Source organism: Lepus europaeus, chromosome 11, assembly GCF_033115175.1.
Source record: "Lepus europaeus isolate LE1 chromosome 11, mLepTim1.pri, whole genome shotgun sequence".
NCBI lineage: Eukaryota > Metazoa > Chordata > Mammalia > Lagomorpha > Leporidae > Lepus > Lepus europaeus.
This window is the reverse complement of record NC_084837.1, coordinates 77785904-77799642: the sequence shown is the minus strand read 5'-3', so window position 1 is coordinate 77799642 and position 13739 is coordinate 77785904.

Genomic DNA, 13739 nt, shown 5'->3' with positions numbered 1-13739 from the left:
AAAAGATTCCTTGAAATGAATGAAGATGACAATACGTCATATCAAAACTTATGGGATATAGCAAAAGCAGTGGTAAGAGGGAATTTCATAGCAATTGGTGCCTACATCAAGAAACTGGAAAGTCACCAAATAAATGAGCTATCAATGAATCTCAAGGACCTAGAAAAACAACAACAAATCAAACCCCAAATTAGTAGGAGGAAAGAAATAATTAAAATTAGAGAAGAAATAAACCAAATCGAAACAAAAAAATAATACAGAAGATCAATGAGATAAAGAGCAGGTTTTTTGAAAAAAATAAACTAAATTGAGAAACCATTAGCCCAACTAACCAAAAAAAGAGGGAGAAGACCCAAATCAATAAAATCAGACATGAAAAAGGAAATGTAACAAGAAATAGCAAAGAAATAAAGAATCATCAGAAATTACTATAAAGAGCTGTATGCCAACAAATTGGGAAACTTAGAAGAAATGGATAGATTCCTAGACACATACAATCTACCAAAATTGAGTTATGAAGACACAGAACAGCTAAACAGATGATAAACAAGATGAACATTGAATCAACAATAAAGACCCTTCCAACAAAGAGAAGCCCAGTTCCTGATAGCTTCACTGCTGAATTCTACAGGCATTTAATGAAGAACTAATTCCAATACTTCTGAAGCTATTCAAAACAATTGAAAGGGAAGATTTCCTCCCAAACTCCTTCTAGGAAGCCTGCATAACCTTAATTCCTAAACCAGAAAAACAAACAACATGAATAGAGAATTATAGACCAACTTCCCTGGTGAACATAAATGCAAAAATCCTCAATAAAATACTATCCAATTAAATCCAAAAACACATCAGAAAGATCATTCACCTGGACCAAATAGAATTTATCCCTGGTTTGCAGGGATGGTTCAAGATTCACAAAATCAATGTGATACACATCACATTAACAAACTGATTAACAAAAACCATGATTATCTCAATAGATGAAGAGAATCATTTGATAAAGTCCAACATCCTTTTATGATGAAAATGTTAAGCAAATTGTGTATAAAGGAACATTTCTTAACATAATCAAGGCAATTTATGACAAACCTACAGCCAGCATCTTACTGAACACCGGAATATTGGGGGCATTAGCACTAAATTCCAGAACCAGACAAGAATGCCCAGTAGTATGATTGCTATTCAATATAGTCCAAGGAGTTTTAGCCACAGCCATTTGGCAAGAAAAAGAAATCAAAGGGATACAAATTGTGAAGGAGAAAGTCAAATTGTCCCTATTTTCAGATAACATGATTCTGTATACAGGGTACCTAAAAGACTCCAAAAGACTATTGAAGCTCATAAAAGAGCTTGGTAAAGTAGCAAGATACAAAATCAACAAACAAATTCAAAAGCCTTTGTATATAAAGACAACACCATAGCCAAGAAAGAACTTTTGAGATCAATCCCTTTCACAATAGCTACAAAAAATTTTAAATACCTTGGAATAAATTTAACCAAGGACATCAAAGATCTTTTACAAAGCATTAAATAAAGAAATAGAAGACATTAAAAAGTGGAAAAATCTTCTAGATTCATGGATTGGAAGAATCAATGTAATCAAAATGTCCATACTACCAAAAGCAACTTATAGATTCAATGCGATTCCAATCAAAATACCAAAAACACTCTTCTCAGATCTAGAAAAAAATTCATATGGAAACACAAGACACTGTGAATATTTGAAGCAATCTTAAACAACAAAAACAAACTGATATCAAACAAACTGATATGAAACAAACTGATATCAAGATATACTACAGGGCAGTTATAATCAAAGCAGCCTGGTACTGGCATAAAAACAGACATGTAAACCAATGGAACAGAATAGAAACCCCAGAAATCAATCCACACATCTACAATCAACTTATCTTTGACAAAAGAACAAAAATCAATCCCTGGAGCAAAGACAATCTCTTCAACAAATGGTGCAGGGAAAACTGGATCTCCACATGCAGAAGTATAAAACAAGACCCCTACCTTACACCTTACACAAAATCCACTCAAAATGGATCAGATACCTAAATCTACAACCTGATACTATCAAATTACTAGAGAATATTGGAGAAACCCTATAAGATATTGACATAGGAAAAGACCTTATGGAAAAGACCCCAGAAGCATAGGCAATCAAAGCCAAAATTAACAAATGGGATTATACCAAACTGAGAAGCTTCTGAACTGGAAGAAAAAAACTTAGGAAAGTGAGGAGGCAACTGACAGAATGGGAGAAAATATTTGCAAACTCTGCAACTGATAGAGGATTAATTTCCAGAATCTATAAAGAGCTCAAGAAACTCAAAAACAATAAAACAAACCAGTTAAGAAATGGGCAAAGGACCTGAAGAGACATTGTTCAAGACAGGAAATCCAAATGGCCAACAGACACATGAAAAAATTCTCAGGATCACTAGCCATCAGGGAAACGAAAATCAAAACCACAATGAGGTTTCGCCTCATCTCCATTGGAATGGCTCTCATACAGAAATCAACAAACAACATATGCTGGCAAGGTTGTGGGGTAAGGATACCCTAATCCACTGTTGGTGGGAATGTAAACTGGTGCAGCCACTATATGAAGACAGTATGGAGACACTTCAGAAAGCTGAATATTGACTATCATACAACCCAGCCATCCCACTCCTGGGAATTTACCCAAAGGAAGTGAAATCAGCATATGAAAGAGTGATTTTTACCCCCATATTGCAGCTCAATTTACAATAGCTAAGATACAGAATCAACCCATATGTCCATCAACTGAAGACTGGATAAAGAAATTATGGTATATATTCACTATGGAATTCTATACAGTAGTAACAAATGGAATCCTGTCATTTGCAACAAAATGAATGCAACAGGAAACCATTTTACTTTGTGAAATAAGCCATTCACAAAATGACAAATACCATATGGTCTCTCCGATCTGTGGTAATTAATAGAGTACCTAAAAGTAATTTATCAGGAGAAAAACTGATACTTGGAGACATTGTTGAGAAACAGGTTCTTTTTATTTGTTTTGTTCTTTTTTCTTCATACTATTCTCTTTTTCTTCATACTATTCAGTGAACTCTCTACTTGGTGTAGGGTTAATCTTATGAGTATAAAATTATGTGAAAATAGATCTTTGTAAAAAATAAGAATGTTGGGCCGGCTTGGCTCACTTGGTTAATCCTCCGCCTGTGGTGCCGACATCCCATATGGGCACTGGGTTCTAGTCCCAGTTGCTCCTCTTCCAGTCCAGCTCTCTGCTGTGGCCCAGGAGGGCAGTGGAGGATGGCCCAAGTGCTTAGGCCCCTGCACCCACATGGGAGACCAGGAGGAAGCACCTGGCTCCTGGCTTCAGATCGGCGCAGCACGCCAGCCGTAGCAGCCATTTGTGGGGTGAACCAACGGAAGGAAGACCTTTCTTTCTCTCTCTCTCTCTCAATGTCTACTCTATCTGTCAAATAAAAAAATAAGAATGGCAAAGGGAGGAGAAAGAAGGATGGGAATATGCACAGGAGGGAGGTAGGGTGGGAAGTACCATGTTCTCAAATTTATATATATGAAATGCATTAAGTTTGCATTCTTTAAATAAAATTTAAAAAGAGAAAATAAATAAAAGAATTAAGAATTCAGGCTTAGAGAAATAAGTAAAGGGTATATAAAGCTACATAATTCTTGGCGGGCGCCATGGTTCAATAGGCTAATCCTCTGCCTTGCGGCGCCGGCACACCAGGTTCTAGTCCCACTTGAGGCACTGGATTCTGTCCCGGTTGCTCCTCTTCCTGTCTAGCTCTCTGTTGTGGCCCGGGAGTGCACTGGAGGATGGCCCAAGTGCTTGGGCCCTGCACCCACGTGGGAGACCAGGAGAAGCACCTGGCTCCTGGCTTTGGATCAGCGCGGTGTGCCGGCCGCAGCGGCCATTGCGGGGTGAACCAACGGAAAAGGAAGACCTTTCTCTCTGTCTCTCTCTCACTGTCCACTCTGCCTGTCAAAAAAAAAAAAAGGTACATAATTCTTAATCTTCTGATATCTGAGTTTAGTCATTTTTAACAAATCTATGCTCGGTTGTACAAAATCCTGAGTTGAACAAGCATTAATCAGGCTTACGTAGGCCTTCCTGACCTTAACGAGCAATTCCAATGGACAGGGTGGAGAAACTAGATAAACAGCAATGTTAACAAAATGTTCTCTTAGCTTATTTGTATATAGGTGTGTGTATACATATAACAGAGAAAGTTTCACAGTTTTACTACCATATAAATAAAATGCCATTTGAGTCACAAATGTGAACGATGCACCACATTGAAGAAAATAGACTGGTTCTGCAACACCATTTGAGGACACTTTTGCTCTTGTTGACTTTTGGTTTAGTGTATTCCTTCTAGGTAATGCATTTATGTGTCAAGTGAGCTATAGTGTGACTGGATTGCATGGCTGTTAGTTGTAATAAAATACTGAATTGTAGTCAGTTCTGCTTCTGCTACCATAAGTCCCCTGCTTGTTCCTTCCATTAGCTATGTAAATGCCCCTGTGAAACTCATTTAACTTCTCTGGGCCTGAGCTTCTGTATCTCAAGACATGAATGAGAGCTTTGGATTTCATTAGATGTTATCTGATGTTCCTCCCAATTCTGCAATTTTATGGCTTTGTATTTTGAGGGACATATCTGTTTATTATTCTTATGTTTATACAACAAACTCCTGAGGAGGAGAGGTACTTTATGTTCAGGATAATACCCAAGACAAAAAGTAAATCAAAGATAAAATATGGGGCACTTTTGTGAGCTTGGAAGAGGGCCCCTTGGGGAAGACTTCCTTCTCCTCACTTCCTCCTTCCTCCTAAAAATCCCTGTTGGGTCAGGTTTCTGAAGACTGTTGGGATCACATGAATTAGTGGATGTGCTCGTCATGCATTGAAGGTCACACACAGGGTGCAGCAGGAATTCCTTCTTCTTTCTGATATCCACAAGGTTTATCCCACCTTTATATCATCTTTCCAATCAATGCAGAAACAAATAAAAAATTAAGTCAATTCCATTGGCTTTCCTGCCCTCTGCCTGTGGCACCAGTATCCCATATGGGCACCAGTTCAAGTCCCAGCTGCTCTGCTTTCTATCCAGATCCCTACTAATGTGCTTGAGAAAGCAGCAGAGAACGACTCAAGTGTTTGGGCCCCTAAAACCACGTGGAAGATCAGGAAGAAGTTCTTGGCTCCCGGCTTCAGGTCAGCCCAGCTCTGGCCATCGCAGCCATTTGGGGCATATCTCTCTGTCTGTAACCCTGCCTCTCAAATAAATAAATCTTTAAAAAAAAAAAACCATCACAGTTTAGTAGAGAATACACTGTAGTAACTTTTCAGAAAATAATTCTACTGGAGTGGAACTGAGCACCACTATAATGCCTGATATTAGACAGAATAAAATGACCATTTAAAACAGGATGCATTGTGGCAAAGCAGATTAAACTGTTGCCTGCAACAGTGGCATCCGTATGAGCACTGGTTCCAGTCCCAACTGCTCCACTTCCAATCCAGCTCCCTGCTAATGCACCTGGGAAGGCAGCAGAAGATGGCCCAAGTGCTTGGCCTGCTGACACCCATGTGGGAGACTTGGAGTTCCAGGTTCCTGGCTTCTGCGAGGCCTAGCCCTGGCCATTGCAGCCATCTGGGGAATACACTAGCAATGGAAGCTCTCTTTCTTTCTCTCTCCCTCTCTCTCTGTGTCTCTGCCTCTTTCTCTGTAACTCTGCCTTTTAAATAAATAAATATTTTTAAAATGTTAAAAATAAAATACAATTTAAAAGAGGGTACAATAAAAATGTTTTCGAGGGCCCAAGGGAGAGCTACCAATTACAAGGATATCACGTGAGTTTGAGAGAGGACATGACAGATGGAGCTTCAGCTCTCTTCAGCCTTATGGATGTCCTAAGCAAATAGATGCTCCCGGCCTCACAAATCATGCTGGTGCTGTTTTGTCCTAGACCCCCCTACTTTACCTTTAACACATCTACACTTCACACTGGGTGCATCCATCCTCATCCGACCACTGCCTTCAACGCTGATTCTTCAGTTCCCCCTCCCCTCAAAGGTCACATTTTCTTGGCTCTAACGCTGGCTCATACAAACGAAGCTTCTGCTTCTCCACCCTAGGAATTTATCTTAAGTCCAAGTTGGACTGTGCTCATATTTTCTGACTTTTTTACTTAGTACCGCCGTGTTTCCGGGTTTTTGCTCAGACCCATTCAAGTCAGGCCTTTAGAAAGGGAAAGAGTTCAATGGGTAGAAAATGAAGTTTCAACTAAAAACTGAAAACAACATTCAAACCTGAGGAGCAGTAAAAGCAAATGTGAGAAACTTGAAAGGGCACCTTTCTGTTCTAGGAGTATGAGCAGTGTGCTGATTGAAATTATTGCATAATTTGTACTCTATGTTCTGGAATCTGTATCCAGCGCATCAGAAGTAGTTGGTATGTTGACAGTGGTGTGTGAATACCACTGATACAACTGTGTCTGATACAGCTAAGATTCTTGATCTGTTGACCCAGTTAGTAAGAGTCTTCCACTTGAATATCATAAAAAAGTATTTAAAAACTCTTTGATATCTGAACCAGTTAGCAACAGTCATATTAGCTAGAACTGCAACTGACCCATACAAAGGATCAACAAGAACTTTTGAAAGGGTTTATTGTGGCCATCACAAAAAGTTGTTCCTGTCATTTGATCAAAGAAACTCTCAGATTTATAGCATTAACAAGATGATACAGCTTGGTGAAGTAAATTTTCATTTCACTGGTAAAACTTTCTCACTGAGCAGTGAATACTGAGGTTTTTAAATACTTATTTAAGCAATTAAATAATTTTCTTTTATTTTTTAATACTGGGCAATACATAGACAGTGAAAGACCTTAATACAGCATATAGTGGGAGACTGTATGTTACTAGGATACAATAGTATAGAGCTCTTGAATCTCATTTGTTAAATAACTTCTTAGTAACTGAATGCATTATTTATATATAGCTATGTTGATGGTTTTATAATGTATTGAGATAACATTAGTACAATAATAGCACAAAGAGGCAGCAGAGAATGGAGCTATATCAGAATGAAATTTTTGTATACTATTAAAATTAAGTTAATATTAATCTGAACTTAATTGCTTAAGTCAAGGTGTTAATTGCAATCTGCTAAATAAGTCATTAAGAATGTTACTTGGGATCGGCATTGTGGTGTAGCAGGCAAAGCCACTGCCTGCAACACGGGCATCCCGTGTAAGCACTGTTCTGCATCCCAGCTGCTCCACTTCCAATCCAGCTCCCCACTAAGGAACCTGGGAAAGCAACAGGAGATGGCTCAAGTCCTTGGGTCCCTGTACCCATGTGGGAGACCCAGAAGAAACTCCTAGTTCCTGGCTTCAGCTTTGCCCAGTCACGGCTATTGTGGCCATTTGGGGAAGTGAGCCAGTGGATGGAAGATCTCTCCCTCTTTGTTTCTCTCTCTATGGCTTTCAAATAAACATACAAATCTTTTTTTAAAAAAAGAATATTACTCAGGGTCAGCACTGTGGCTGAGTGGGTAAAGCTGTCACCTGCAGTGCTGGCATCCCATATGGGTGCTGGTTCTCTGCCTTTCAGGAAGATGAAAATAAATATTTCAAAAAAATTTACTAGAGAAAAAAGTGGGCATCTGGCATCTTTTCATTACAAAAGGATTAATCCATTAGGAACACAAACAAAAAGATAAATTTAACAAAAACACAACAATTATCAATACAAGCACCTAATAATAGACTCACAAAATAAATGAAACAAAAGTTGAAGACGGAAATCAACACTCGACAATAGTAGTTGTAGATTTCAATAACACAACTTCAATACAAGATAGAACCAATAGTAAAAAGACAAAAAAAGATATTAAAAATGCTAAAAACTAACTGGACCTAGCAGACATTTATGGAAGACTGTACACAAAACAACTGTATGCACACTCTTCTCAAGTGTACATGGAGTATTCTCCAGGAAACATCATTTGTTGAGCCATAATTAAGGCTTAATAAATGTAAAAGAATTGAATAACCTAAAACATGTCCTTCAACAAAAATAGAACAGAATCAGAAATGAACAGCAGAAGGAAATATGGAAAACTCTAATATGGAAATTGGAAACCACACTGGGAAATAATCACAGCAGAAAACATGAGCAACATTGGAAAATACCTTGATATGAATCAAAATTAAAACACAACATAGTAAAATTTATGGAAAACAACTAAAGCTCTATTTAGAGGTATGCACACGGTGGATAATATCTTTATTAAAAAGAAGAAAGATGGGCTGGCACTGCGGCTCATTAGGCTGTGCCGGCACACCGGGTTCTAGTCCGGTCAGGGCACCGGATTCTGTCCCGGTTGCTCCTCTTCCAGTCCAGCTCTCTGCTATGGCCAGGGATGAATGGAGGATGGCCCAGGCCCTTGGGCCCTGCACCCACATGGGAGACCAGGGGGAAGCACCTGGCTGCTGGCATCGGTTTGGCACAGCATGCCGGCTACAATGCGCTGGCCGTAGTGGCCACTTGGGGGGGTGAACCAACAGAAAAAGGAAGACCTTCTCTCTCTCTCTCTCTCTCTCTCTCTCTCTCTCTCTCACTGTCTAACTCCGCCTGTCAAAAAAGAAAAGAAAAAGAAAGACTTCAAATTGAAAGCCAAATCATCTGCCTTAATAAGCAAAAAAAAAAAAAAAAAAAAAAAAAAAAAAAAAAGGAAGACTCTAAATTCACAGCAACCAGAAACAGGGCAATAATAAAGAATATTGTGGAGAAATGAGTGAGGTTCCAAGATGGCGAAATAGGGAGGGGGCTCACTGATAGTCCAGGAAAAGATAGTTAATAAAAGTGGAGATACTGTAATCTCAGGGAAGATGTAGGGAAAAATGGCAGAAGAAGCTCTTCTGAAATTACAGGGACACGGTGGATCTACATGGAGGACACGGGCGCCCACAGCTCTAGATCCAGCTGCCGAGAGTTTCTACACCAGTGCTGGAAAGAGAGGTGAGACGAAACCGCAGTAGCCTGAGACACTGGCAGAAAAGCGGCAGGAAGAGCCTAGAGGGAACAAGGCTTGAAGCCCCGTGGGGGAAAGTACACCAGCCGAACTAGAGGAGAGTAAAAATAAAAGGGACAGTACGGACATGATTCTTTCTCTTCACTCACCTTACAAAGGTATGTGAGCCAATAGAGCAGGTGCTATTTTGGACATACATAACAGCTGCATCAGCTTGGGGCTGCACTTGCCCTCAGCTGAGCAGAAAAACCTGACTCTGGTGGGGAGTAATAACAGGAGACTAAGACCTAGTGAATGTGTGGAGCTTCTGAACCGGGACTGTGGGAAAAAAAAAAAACTGAGGGTGTGTGGGAGAACTCACGGTGTGGCTGAGATGTGAGTAGTCTCAACAGGAGAAGCCACAAGCTCAGGTGGCACTGGTTACCCAGTGAGAGACATTGCAGGGGAATCTGAGCTTACACTAAGTATTATACAGATCCTTTGTGTGGTCCTTGGGACAGAGCAGAGACAGGGGCTAGTGCTCAGTCACTGATTGCCATCGAGGAGAGGAGCTCAGCTGAGCGGAATAACTCCATTCTTATTAAAGAGAGAGAGAGAAAGAGAAAGAGAGAGAGATTTACCATGCCAAACCTAGGTGTCTCACATTAGGCACACCCTTAACCCTGAAGAACTGAACAGAGCTCTGTGGCCACACCCACCACAAACCTCTAGACATTCACCAAAAATAGACAGTCCACTTAATCTAGAGTCATAGTATAATGAGAAAAGCCACCACAGTGAAAAAAAAAAGAGAACAAACCAAAGAATATCTCCACAATGCCAAACAACAAATGCAAAAACTGAGGAAACAAGAACAAGGAAGATAACATGATGCTCCCAAAAGAACATGACATTCCAATAAAAGATTATGAAGATGATGAGATAGAAGAAATGCAAGAAATGGAACTCAAAATTATAAGAATATTTAGAAGTAATAAAAAACAAATGCATATACTACTGAAGTCCATGCAGGACATGCCAGAAGATCTCTTTCATGAAAATGAAATCTTGAGGAGTAATCAAAATGAAATGCAGAAACTAGTAGAACATGAAATTGAGATATTGAAGAGAAATCAAAATGAAATGAAGAATTCAATAGAACAAATTAAAGCATACTTGTGAGTCTTAAAAACAGAATCAGTGAGGCAGAACACAGACTATCAGACTTAGAAGACAGAGAACAGGAAAGTATAGAGTCAAACCAAAGAAAAGAAGAAATTAGAAATCCAAAGAATATTGCTGGGAATCTACAGGACACTATTAAAAAACCCAAAATTCAGGTTCTATGAGTTCCTGAAGGCATGGAGAGAGAGAAAGGAGTAGAAGGCCTTTTTAGAGAGATACTAGCAGAAAAATTCCCGGGTTTGGAGAAAGAAAGAGACATCCTAGTTCAGGAAGCACATAGAACCCTGAATAAACATGACCAAAATAGATCCTCACCAAGACACATTTTAATCAAACTCACCACACTGAAACATAAAGAACAGATTCTAAAATGTGCAAGAGAGAAACGTTAGATTACTCTCAGAGGATCTCCAATTAGACTCATAGCAGACTTCTCATCAGAAACCCTACAGGCTAGAAGGGAATGGTGAGATATAGCCCAAGTACTAAGAGAAAAAAAACTGCCATCCCATAATATTATATCCTGCAAAGCTCTCATTTGTGAATGAAGGTGAAATAAACTTTTCATAGCAAACAGAAACTGAAAGAAATCCCTGCAAAAGATGCTTAAAGGTGTGTTACACACAGAAACACAGAAACATGGCCATCAATATGAAAGAAGATAAAGGAAGAAAATCTCTCAGTAAAAGATCACAGGAAGTTCAAAGTATATATTAGAAATATCTTTGGAAAAATGACAGGGCAAAGTCACTACTTATCAATAGTCACATTGAATGTAAAGGGCCTCAACTCTCCAGTTAAAAGACACATACTGGCTGAATGGATTAAAAAACAAAACCCATCTATTTGCTGCTTACAAGAAACACATCTTTACAACAAAGGTGTATGCAGAATGAAAGTGAATGGTTAGAAAAAGATATTCCATGCCAACAGAAACCAAAAAAAGGGCTGATGTAGCCATCTTAGTATCAGACAAAATAAACTTTAACACAAAAACTGTTAAGAGAGACAAAGAGGGGCACTATATAATGATTAAGGGATCAATTCAACAGGAAGATGTAAATATTTAAAACATATGCACCTAAATACAGGGCACCTGGCTATTTAAAAGATATATTAGGGAACTTAAAAGGATACTTAGACTCCAATACAATAGTCTTGGTAGTCTTCATACTCCACTTTCAGCAATGGACAAGTCAACCAGAAAGATCAACAAGGAAACAGCAGATTTAATCAATACTATAGCCCAAATGGGTCTAACAATATATCTACAGAACTTTTCATCCTACACTTGAAGAATACACATTCCTCTCAGCAGTACATGGAAGTTACTCTAGGATTGACCACAAACTAGGCCATAAAGAAGTCTCAGCAAATGCAAAAGAATCGATATCATACATTGCATCTTCTCAGATCACAATGGAATGAAGTTGGAAATCAGCAACTCAGGAATCTCTAGAGCATATTCAAACACATGGAGACTGAACAACATGCTCCTGAATGAACAGTGGGTCATACAAGACATCAGAAAGTTTCTGGAAGTAAATGAGGATAACAACACAACAGATCAAAACATATGGGATACAGCAAAAACAGTGTAAAGAGGAAAGTTTATAGCAATAGGTGCCTACATCAAGAAATTGGAAAGGCACCAAATAAATGAGCTATCAATGCATCTCAAGGACCTAGAAAAACTGCAGCAAACCAGATCCAAAACTAGTAGGAGAAGAGAAATAATTAAAATTAGAGAAGAAATCAACAGAATTGAATCCAAAAAAATTAGAAAAGATCAACAAAACGAAGAGCTGTTTTTTTGAAAAAATAAACAAAATTGACACCCCATTGGCCCATCTAACTAAAAAAAGCAGAGAAAAGATTCAAATCAATAAAATCAGAGATTTAAAAGGAATGTAACAAAAGACACCAAAGAAATAAAAGAAGTCATCATAAATTACTACAAGAGTTGTATGCCAACAAGCAGGGAAACCTATCAGGAATGGATAGATTCCTGGACACATACAACCTACCGAAATTGAATCATGAAGTCACAGAAAACCTAAACATACACATAACCAAGTCAGAAATTGAATCAGTACTAAAGGCCCTCACAACAAAGAAAAGCCCAGGACTGGATGCATTCACTGCTAAATTCTACCAGACATTTAAAGAAGAACTAACTCCAATTCTTCTCAAACTATTTAGAACAATCCAAAGAGAGGGAATCCTCCCAAATTCTTTCTAAGAATCAGTATCATCAAAATGTCCATTCTCCCAAAAGCAATTTATAGATTCAATACAATACCAATCCAAATACCAAAGACATTCTTCTCAGATCTGGAAAAAATGATGCTGAAATTCATGTGGAGGCACAGGAGACCTCAAATAGCTAAAGCAATCTTGTACAACAAAAACAAAGCAAGAGGCATCACAATACCAGATTTCAGGACATACTATAGGACAGTTGTAATCAAAACATCATGGTACTGGTACAGAAACAGATGGATAGACCAATGGAACAGAATAGAAACACCAGAAATCAATCCAAACATCTACAGCCAACTTATGTTTGATCAAGGATCCAAAACCAATCCCTGGAGCAAAGACAGTCTATTCAATAAATTGTGCTGGGAAAACTGATTTCAACATGCAGAAGCATGAAGAAAGACCCCTACCTTACACCTTACACAAAAATCCACTCAACATGGATTAAAGACCTAAATCTATGACCTGACACCATCAAATTATTAGGGAATATTGGAGAAACCCTTGAAGATACAGGCACAGGCAAAGATTTCTTGGAAAAGACCCTGGAGGCACAGGCAGTCAAAGCAAAATTAATAATCAGGATTACATCAAATTGAGAAGTTTCTGTACTGCAAAAGAAACAGTCAGGAAACTAAAGAGGCAACCGACAGAAGGGGAGAAAATATTTGCAAATTATGCAGCTGATAAGGGATTAATAGCCAGAATCTACAAAGAAATCAAGAAACTCCACAACAACAAAACAAATGACCCACTTAAGAGATGGGCCAAAGACAAAAGTAGACATTTTTCAAAAGAGGAAATCCAAATGGCCAACAGGCACATGAAAAAAATGTTCAGGATCACTAGCAATATGATGTTTCACCTCAACCTGGTTAGAATGGCTTACATACAGAAATCTACCAACAACAGATGCTGGCGAGGATGTGGGGGAAAAGGAACAATAATCCACTGTTGGTGAGAATGCAAACTGGTAAAGCCACTATGGAAGACAGTTTTGAGATTCCTCAGAAACCTGAATATAGCCCTACCACATGACCCAGCCATCCCACTCCTTGGGGTTTACCCCAAAGGAAATTTAAATGGCAAATAAAAGAGCTGTCTGCACCTCAATGTTTATTGCAGCTCAATTCACAATAGCTCAGACATGGAATCAACCTAAAGCCCATCAACATAAGACTGGATAAAGAAATTATGGGATATGTACTCTATAGAATACTATACAGCAGTAAAAAAAT